The sequence below is a fragment of the Crocuta crocuta genome, unplaced genomic scaffold (genome assembly GCF_008692635.1).
Source record: "Crocuta crocuta isolate KB4526 unplaced genomic scaffold, BGI_CrCroc_1.0 scaffold139, whole genome shotgun sequence".
In the NCBI taxonomy this organism is placed as follows: Eukaryota; Metazoa; Chordata; class Mammalia; order Carnivora; family Hyaenidae; genus Crocuta; species Crocuta crocuta.
The window spans coordinates 11475263-11485192 of record NW_027533258.1 but is presented as its reverse complement, the minus strand read 5'-3'; positions in this window follow the sequence as shown (position 1 = coordinate 11485192).

The window sequence follows — 9930 nt, the reverse complement described above, 5'->3', positions numbered from 1 at the left end:
GGCCTGCTCTTGAATTCTGGAATTGGAAAGTCAGGTCAGGGAGGGAGGGAGGGAGTCTGGGGCAGGCACGACGGGCCTCTGGGGCATCTGGAAGCTCACACCCTACAATCGAGGTAAAACCCCAGAGAGCAATCAGGCGAGAGGATGGGGGCAGGTAGAGCCCTGATTATGGGGTGGGGTGCGGAGGGGGCCTGTGGGAGGGCAGGGCCCCCTTGGGGAGGGGAAGCAGGACAACCACCTAAAAATGGAGCTGATTTTCATATAAATAGAACACCTTTTGGGTGTGCTGCTCTCTTGGACAGGATTTATTTCAGCATTCGTTCCGTCCTTGGCAAACGCCCCGGCAGCCCGTGGTGGTTTCAGCCTGGTGACACGGGCGGCTGGCTGGCTCGGGTGCCCTGAATCTGGGTCCCTGCACCAAGGAGCGATTCAGTTCTCCATTCACTGGCCCTGCCTGGTGTCTGGCGTGCGCTGAGGGATGGGGTCACGGGGAAGAATCAGGCTCTGTCCCTGCCGTCCAGGCTGGACCCGAGCAAACAGCCCTCTGGCCGGACAGACCGTGTGGAAGGGGACGTGTTAACTGAGTCTGTGAATCAACAAAGGCTTCCTGGGATCCCTTCTTTTTTTTTTTTTTTTTTAATTTTTTTTTATTTCTAGGAGAGAGAGAGAGACAGTGTGAGCAGGGGAGGGTCAGAGAGAGAGGGAGTCACAGACTGAAATAGGCTCCAGGCTCTGAGCTGGCAGTCAGCACAGAGCCCGACGCGGGGCTCGAACCCACGAACCGCGAGATCATGACCCAAGCGAAAGTCGGACGCCTAACCGACTAAGCCACCCAGGCGCCCCTCCTGGGATCCATTCTAAGCGGACTTTTGAAGGATGGTTTTACTTCCGCAGATTTTCGTTGTTTCTTTCTGTGTTTTTAACAAACAGTAAGCACCTGCTATGTGCCGGATATCAAACTAGTGGCACAGACGGACGCAGACCCTGGCCCGGGGTCCTGGTAGAGAGTCCCGTGGACGGTGACAAGGGCATACGTCACAGCAGGCAGGCGACAGTCAAAGGCAGCAGAAGGGAGCCATCCATCTGTCTCCCAGCCGGCTGGTCCTGGGGCGTGGCCAGGGCAGCGGCGGGGGGGGGGGGGTGCAGCAGGTGCTCTGAGGGGCAGGTCCCGGCCCTGGGCTGAGGCCCACCAAGGGGCAGCCCCGAGGAGGACGGTGGTTTCGGGCCGGCTGCCCGTGGACGAGCGGGGTGGCCTGGGGGCGCTCGGACCACTGGCTTCCAGCGCCCTCTCCTTCACGTGTGAACTTGGGGACCTCGAGCCGCGCATGTCTCTATGGGCTCCACCGCCTGTGCCTCAAGCAGCGATGATGACAGCGGGCTGTGCCCGCCCGGCAGGGGTGACTGAGCAACGAGGGTGTGCGGGAAGGGCCCTCCTTCCGTGGGCCAGCAGCGCTGCCGGGACGCAGGGCGCCGCGCGGTGTGGGGGCCGGGTGGGGGCAGGGCTGTGCACCGCAGGGGCCCCAATCCCACTCTCCTCCCTCAGGGGTGTCTTTGTGGGGCCAAGAAGTGGTCCCTGGGGGTCCCAGGACGGGTCTGGCCCCTTCCTACTCCTTTGAGTTTTTTCTTTAAATTTTTAAAAATGTTTTTATTTATTTCTGAGAGAGAGAGAGAGAGAGATACAGTGTGAGCAGGGGAGGGTCAGAGACAGAGGGATTTTTTTCTCTTTTCTGAACCGGGCCCCTTTGGGCAAGGGCAGCCTACCTGTCCCCAGTGGGACAGACATTAGGGTGACAACTGTCCCCAATGGCCAGGGCTTGGCCTGTCTGGCCCTGAGATGAGGGTCAGGGGCAGAGCAGCGTTCGGGAACCTTCCAGAGGGCAGAGGCTGAGCTCACCCTGACCGAGGCCGGAGCCCCCCCAGCTCAGCAGGCCCCGGGCTCAGGCCCGAGGCTGAGGCGTCAAAGCGGGAGCTGCTCGTCTGTGGTCTGCTCACACGCATCGGTGGTCTTGACCGAGGCGGGTGCTGACTCGGCCTTCGCGCAGGCTGCCCGGGAGAGGCTCTGACAAGACTGGCCCTGTGAGAGGCCCGTTACCTGCCAGTGCTTGGCATTCAAAATAGAATCTCAAGTTGCAGCAAAGCCTTTAATTCGATGTGTCCCAACAGCGGGTCGGTGTGGGGATGACTATGATCCGGCCGGTCCTGGGCTATAATCACGGAGTCAGAATGAAAAATTACAGGCATTGTGTGGGCTTGTTTTAAATATAACGTAATCCACACCATCCTCTCTCTTATTTGCTAGACTTGAAGTGGACCCTTTGGCAGTTGGCAAAGGTTTTGCCTGACGTGTGGCAGATAAAAATGGCCCTTGCTCCGTGAAAAGGCAGGGGGGAGGCCTCCCCAGACCCCGAATGTTCCCTACTGCCCGTGGCCCCTAGGGCACAGCCGAGCGCGTGGTCCATGCGGGCGTCGGCTCGGCTCAGACTCGGCCCGTGACCACCCAGCCATGTGTGAGTCCCAGCAGGTAACGGATGTGTGGACTCAGCTCCGTCGCTAGGAGGCGGCCGCGCGTTCTGGGGCAACCCCAGGGGCGACCCCAGGGCCACCAGGGACATGCCGGTCTCCCTCCCCAGGCCTCCGCTGACCCACTCGGAGGAGGCAGCAGACACAACGCCTTTCAAATCAGTAAATGTTTCCTGGTGTTATTTCCCTGGTGTCGTTGCGTGGGAGGGGTGGGTGTGCGTCAGTACAGCCTTTATGGAAAGAAAAAACAGAAATGCGCATGTATGCCTGTGGGGAGGAATCCAGCCTAAGGGAAATAAATCGGGAACAAAGATTCGTAGTCAAAACAGGTTTCCTGCGGTGTATTTTTATACCCTCGAAAGACCGAAAAGGGAAACGCACGGCATCTGGGCGGCAGTGTGGGTTTACGGTGTGCGCTCTGCATGCCGTGCGGTCACGGCGCGCCTCTCGTCGGGCGGCGGATGCTGCAACAGAAAGTGAACAAAGCGACACGACATTGCATGCGCCGTCCGACCTGGGCAATAACACAGATGTGCGCACAGCCACATACCGGAAGACAAGGCAGTATGGAGCCACAACGGCGGTTTTCGTCGGCGAATCCGTAGGAGTGAATTTTGTTCGTACTGTTTTCTCCATGTTCCAGATGTGTTATAGGTGGTATAATAAGAACCGTAAAAGAGCTGAGTGTTAACAGTGTAAATACAATGGGTGGGGAGGACCTGCCATCCGGGTCCCCGTCGGGTTTCCGCAGCCTGTCGCGGGGCCCGAGGGGTGGCCGCAGAGACCCGGGCTCCCGCGGCCCCAGCGACAAGCCGCAGCGGGTCCAGTGCCCGGACCCGGCGACTCGCTAACTGCAGGGCTTCACCGAAGGCGTCGTCTGTCTGCGTAGTTAGCGGCCTTTCTAAAATCTTCCCAAGCGCCCAAGAATCATCAGAGCCATTGGAAGTGGGGCAGCCACCAAGCCTGCTCCGTGCCTGCCGCACCACAGAGTGCCCGTGGCCCCCTGCCCACCCTGGGGCCAAGCGGGCTTTCTGCCCGAGACGTGAGCTCTCCCTGCCCTTCAGGCGAGGGGTCCCATCGCTGTCCCACGCATCTGGGCTTTGGGGCCCCCAGTCCCCGACTCTGCTGGGCCACGCGTCCCCACGCGTGGGACCGTGTGGCCAGCGGTCGTGAGGGTGGGAGCCTCCCGCGCCTCCCTGGCGAGGGTCACGGAGGGACAGCCTGGTCACTCCCTGCCACTTCTCGGTAGGTCAGCCCACATGAGGCCACCTGCAGAGGTGAGGGGAGGGGAGGCCGCAGAGGCCAGTGGCCGGTGTCTGGGTCTGGCTGGCAGCTTGCCTGGGACTTCCAGGAACCAGACGCGTGCCTGCCCAGTTAGCAGCTGGAGACAGACCGGACTCGGCAGCTGCAAGGCTGACACAGACAGACCGGCCTTAGCAGGAGGTGGAGCGGGACGGACAGAGGGATGCAGAGCCTGGGACGTGGAAGACGCCCCCGGCCCCCGGCCCAGGGCGAGCACAGAGCGCTGGCCGGTGCCTCACCCTGGGGGAGTGGCCTGCTGGGCCCGCGACACGCCCTCTGAAGCCCGCGTGCTCTGAGGAAGTGATGACAGACATGTCTCGAAGCCCAGAGGGTGGTCGAAGCAGGAAAGTCTATGAACATATTCCCAGAGGCCTGTCAGTCAGCACAGCCTCATAGGGAAGAAATCGGGCAATGCGTGTTGCTGGAGCCACCAGAACATTCACCCGCTCTTCCGTGGTAATTCCACCGCCGGGAATGCGTGGGAAGCACAGAACTCAACCGAAAAATGACAGATTTGTCCATGAGAGCTGATGCGCGGCGACATTCCTCATGTCCGACGTGCTACGCTGTGGCTGCCTCGAGCGGTTTTAATAATAGGGAGTATGAGGGTATCAAGCAACGTTTAAGGATCCTTGGAGAACATGCAAACAAGCAGAAAATAAAACTATCCACACATGAAAATTAATAATCACGGAAAGCCGCTGGAGGGATGTGGGGGCGGCCCCACCTCTGCCGGTGACCGAGGTCCCGGGGGGCCACACAGACACTCCTGTCTTCCCTGGGGCCTGGCCGCCGCACCCTGTCTGGAGCTCCCTGACCGTGAGGCCACAGACCTCAGGCTGGTGGGGACGCGGTCCGGGCCCCGCCTGCCCCCCCCCGGCCAGCCCGCTCTGGTGGCCCCACAGAGTCCGGGTGATGCTCGCTAGGTCATTCCAAGGTCGCACCGCAAACCAGAGCAGGTATGGTGGAGCTGGGTGTCGGTTACGGAAAGGGATGCGGTGTCTTGAAGGCTCGGGAGTGTCTTGCTGTTTGCAAGCGGAGCCATCTGGTTAGCCAGCGCAAGTCCGGACTCCCCGCTGCAGCGTCACCCGGGACGGCCCTGCGTCACGGACCGCGCCCTCCCGGCCGGCCCGCAGCAGGCACGAGCCTGAGCCCGAATCACCTGGCGCTCCTGCCCGCGTGCTCGCCGGGGCGCGGAGGGGGCGCGAAGGGCTGCGCGCGGTGTGGATGAACGCGCACCCCCAGACACGTGTGCCTTGATTCCCAGCCCCCGCCTCCAGGTGCGCCCCCTGCCGACCCCGAGAGGCCGTCCTGCGCCGGCCCCGCTGCACAGCGGCCAGGGTGTGCCCGTGTCCACACAACCCACCCTTGCTCAGTCGGTCCACGCGTGCTCAGCGGCCACAGAGGCTTTATGATGGCCCCTCGATGGGCTTCCAATCCCCGGGAGACACGGAGGCAGATCACGAGGCAGCGCCCCAAAAAAGTCACACGGGGCCGTGAGGGGAGGTGCAGCGGGGGCGTGGGAGCACCCAGGACACGGGCTTGCGGTGGGGACAGGCNGCTCCTGCGTCACCCCGGCCGGCCTGCGCCTGCGACGCAGCCCGCGGGGACGGCCTGACCTCTGCTGGGCGTGTCATGCCCCAGAGGCCAGGCCGGGGGCGGGAGGCGGCCTCGCAGCCCTGCCCCCGCTGGGACTGAGCCCTCGGGTGATTCCGCGCTTTCCTGCTTCGTCGCCCGAGAACGTGCCGTGCGTAGGACTGACGTCACCGCGCAGCCCGGCTCTGGGAGACGCGGTGCGCTGGGCCGCAGGTCTGAACACGCGGTGAGTCCGAACGCACGGTGAGAAACAGGAAGACGATGGGGCGCCTGGGGCTCCGTCGGTTGGGCGTCCGGCTTGGGCTCAGGGCGTGATCTCCCGGTTCGTGGGTTCGAGCCCCGCGTCCGGCTCTGTGCTGACAGCTCGGAGCCTGGAGCTGCCTCGGATTCTGTGTCTCCCTCTCTCTCTCTCTGCCCCTCCGCTGTGTGCGCTCTGCCTTTCAAAATGAATAAATGCTAAAAAAAAGAGAAAAGAAGGCACTGGAGTAACGCTTTTAACATATGGGGGAAGAAAGCAAGGATTCTTCGTCCAGGAAACGATATATTTCAAACAGGACAAACTGACACCTCTACTGGACGCACAACCCCGGCCGGCCTGCGCTGGAGGCAGGGCTGGGGAAGGGCTGCGGGGAGGGCGAGGGCGGTGCACACAGGCTGAGGCCCTCCGCGTACACACCGGGCCGGGGCTCCAGCGTCCCGGACGGTGTGGGTGCACAGAACCTTCAGAAGTTGTTACTGACATTTCTAGAAAACGTCGTCACGTATGCCAGCCACGAAGCGCGGGGTCGGTGACATACAGGACAGCACGGAGGCAGGGCACGGGGGCGAACCTCCAAGGCGCCCGTGCCGCCTGGCACGCATATGTATAACGGGCACTTCGTGACCATAAAGGGCCAATTTATGGAGAAGACATGATGACGCTTCCGCACCTAATAACACCTTCGCAAGTGTAATGAGCTGTTTACAGTCTTCTGGGAATGAGAGTGTCTGGAGAATCCGGTACAAATGTCGCTGCTGTCTCTCTCCCGCCTCTGGCTTTAGTCTGTGCGTGGCGCTCCCTATGAATCCGACGCAGGGGCACCACGCTCACCTACGCTTGGCTGTGAAAAGAAACCGTCCTGGGAGGCGGGGAGCAGGGGTTGTGAGAATGTCTGCTCCCGGCCAGACTGCCCGTGGCCTCTGCGGACCTCAGCCTTCCCACCTGTGCCGTGAAGATCAACTGTGATGGGGGGCAGTGGGGGAACTGTGTTCAAACAGTGAAGTCTTTCTCCAGGCTGCAGCACGTGGAAGACCCTAGAAGCTGGGTCACGGATCGAGGGCAGGGTGCCCAGAGCACAGCCCGGACGCCTCGCTGGTTCTTCCCATGGCTTGTGTGACCTGGAAAAGGGTGTCTGTTACGGGCATTCTTTCAAGCCTCGTCCACACGGCTGACAGCAGTTAGGCATATGCTGAATTTCCTGAGCCGCCCTCAGCTGATATATAACCGGATGGATTATGAGGAGGGTGACAGGTGCTGACCTGTACTTACTTAGTTTTCCAAACTACCCTGGTTGGCGAGAACCACAGACAGGTCACAGCTACTACTTAGCTGGATAGACCCAAGGGATCAGTAGATGGAGCCATTAACGGCAGCGTTCTTGGTGGGGAGCGGGGAGACGAAACTGCCCTCTGCGTCCCGTGCGCATGCTGGGCCCGGCCCCACGGCCATGTCACGTCACGGGTACAGAAGCTGCTTCCCAGAGCACACGGTGTGGGGAGGGGAATGGCACGCAGGAGGTGCATCAAACATGACAAGTAGAAACTTCTTGAACATATGGGTGCATTTTATTTTATTATTTTTTAATGTTTTATTTATTTCTGAGAGAGAGAGAGAGAGACAGTGTGAGTAGGGGGAGGGGCAGAGAGAGAGAGACAGCGTGTGCATGTGAGGGTCAGAGAGAGAGAGGGAGACACAGAATCTGAAACAGTCTCCAGGCTCTGAGCTGGCTGTCAGCACAGAGCCCGATGCAGGGCTCAAACCCATGGACCATGAGATCATGACCTGAGCTGAAGTCGGACTCTTAACTGACTGAGCCCCCCAGGTGCCCCAACATCCGGGGTCATTTTAAAGCTGTGGCCCCGCATCTGTAAAGCAGTGCATGTGACAAATATCCTGTGACAACCTTTTGCTTCATAACTTTTGTTTTGGACACCACCTTGCTCCGGGTATGCCTCTCTGGATTTCAGCTTTGAAACATGGATGAATGAAGCTGGGAAGGACAAACTCACATAAAACCCTTTTTTATGGCATGGGTGTAGCAGAAAGAAGGAAGCTCCCAGAATCCTGTATCCTTTCAAGAGAACCAATCATCTGGAAATCAAGTCTTTGGCTTTTCCAGTAACCTTCCAACCCATCTTCTGGGTGCTACTACAAAGAAGGGTGGAAGCAGTGAATGCAGAAAGGTCTGGAAGGATATGCACCAGATTGCTGACATCAATGATTTCCAGGGGAGGCAATGGAAAGGAATGATGACAAATTATCACATTTTTCGTTACACATCATTGAATTATCTTCCTTCATTATATGTAACATATATCACCTTGGTAATAAAAATGTTAATAAGGAATATTGTTAAAGAAAAGCAACTACTTTGTTCATTAAAAAAACAACAACACTGATTTCTGGGTGCTTGGGTGACTAAGTCGGTTAAGCGTCCAACCTCGACTCAGGTCATGATCTCATATTCACGAATTCGAGTCCCGCATCGGGCTCTGTGCTGACAGCTCAGAGCCTGGAGCCTGCTTCAGATTCTGTGTCTCCCTCTCTCTCTGCCCCTTCCCTGCTCACGGTCTGTCTGTCTCTGTCTTTCAAAACTAAATGAACATTAAAACAAATTTTTAGGGGTGCCTGAGTGGCTCAGTCGGTTGACCATCTGAGTTCAGCTCAGGTCATGATCTCACAGTTTGTGGGTTTGAGCCCCGCGTCGGTCTCTGTGCTGACAGCTCAGAGCCTGGAGCCTGTCTTTGGATTCTGTAACTCCCTCTCTCTCTGACCCTCTCCTGCTCATCTTGTCTCTATCTCTCTCTCAAAAATAATTTTTTAACAACAAAAAAAGTAAAAATAATAAACATTAAAAAAAAAAAAACATGGACTGGGGTGCCTAGTTGTCTCAGTCGGTTGAGCATCCAACTCTTGATTTTGGCTCAGGTCATGATCTCGCAGTTCATGAGTTTGAGCCCCGTATCGGGCTCTGTGCTGACAGCACGGAGCCTGCTTAGGATTCTCTCTCTACCTTCCCCTATTGGTGCACTATCTCTCTCTCTCTCTCAAAATCAACATTAAAATAAATAAATTAATTAAAAAAACCCACTGATTAAGAGACTGTTTGTATAGATTGCACACGGTCTGGCATGCTAAAAAGAATTCGTAAGCTCACCAAGGACTAAACTCCAAAGTCTAATTATTAGTTTACAGCAGCAGTTTTATGAGTCAGAAGCTTTCGGGTATAGCCTCGCGGCTCATGCCATCCCGTGGCCCGGGCCGCTGCCCCGTAAGTAGATGATGTGGTGGGGTAACGACTTAGCACATTGCCTGGCGATGGCCAGTGCCCCACCCCACCATGAGGTCCTGCGGAATCAAGGTCACCCACACCCCCTGCTAGATGGGACCGCCCGCCTTCCCTCCAGGGACGAACGCCACAGGAGTCACGGACAGCAGGCAGGGAAGGTCTCCCCCAAATCAGCATCTCCCTCTGTCCTCGGCCGCTGCCCCTAACCCTCTCCCGCAGCAAATCCTGCTACCAAGTGGGGCGCTTCCCCCAACGGACCATGATCTAGACTTTTAAGCTGCTAGAATCTTTAGAATTTTCAACCTTGGTGCTGTTGGCCTTTTGGGCTGAGTGATTCTTTGTTGTCACGGTGGGGTGGGGTCCTGCACGTTGCAGGACATTTATTGGCATCCCTGGGCTCCACCCGCTAGATTCCAGAAGCATCTACCCCTCACGGTTGTGACAAAAACATCCGCAGACACTGCCCAGTGTCCCCTGCGGGGCATGAGTGCCCCCAGTTGAGAACCACTGTCACCAGTTCATGGGTCCTAAGGCCTTCCCGTGAGGACCAGGGACTAGGGTGACATGCTCCCCTCCCCACTCCCCTGCACCTCCCCCCCCAGACATGAACCTTTAAGACCTTCCCAGGAGCAGTTGCCTGTGAGAATCAAGATTTGTCTACCATCGGGGCGCCTGGGGGCTCCGTCGCTTGAGCGTCCGACTTCGGCTCAGGTCACGATCTCGGGGTTCGTGGGTCCGAGCCCCGCGTCGAGCTCAGAGCCCGGAGCCTGTCTTCGGATTCTGTGTCTCCCTTTCTGACCCTCCCTCCTCACGCTGTCTCTCTGTCTCTCAAAAGTAAATAAAACATAAACAGAAATTGTCTACCATTTCAGTGCAAACGTTCTCCCTTACTGGGGGCCACCAGGAGGTTCTGGAAAGGACGCAATAGGCAGGCGCCTGTGGTGCTGGGGGGGGGGGGGGGGGG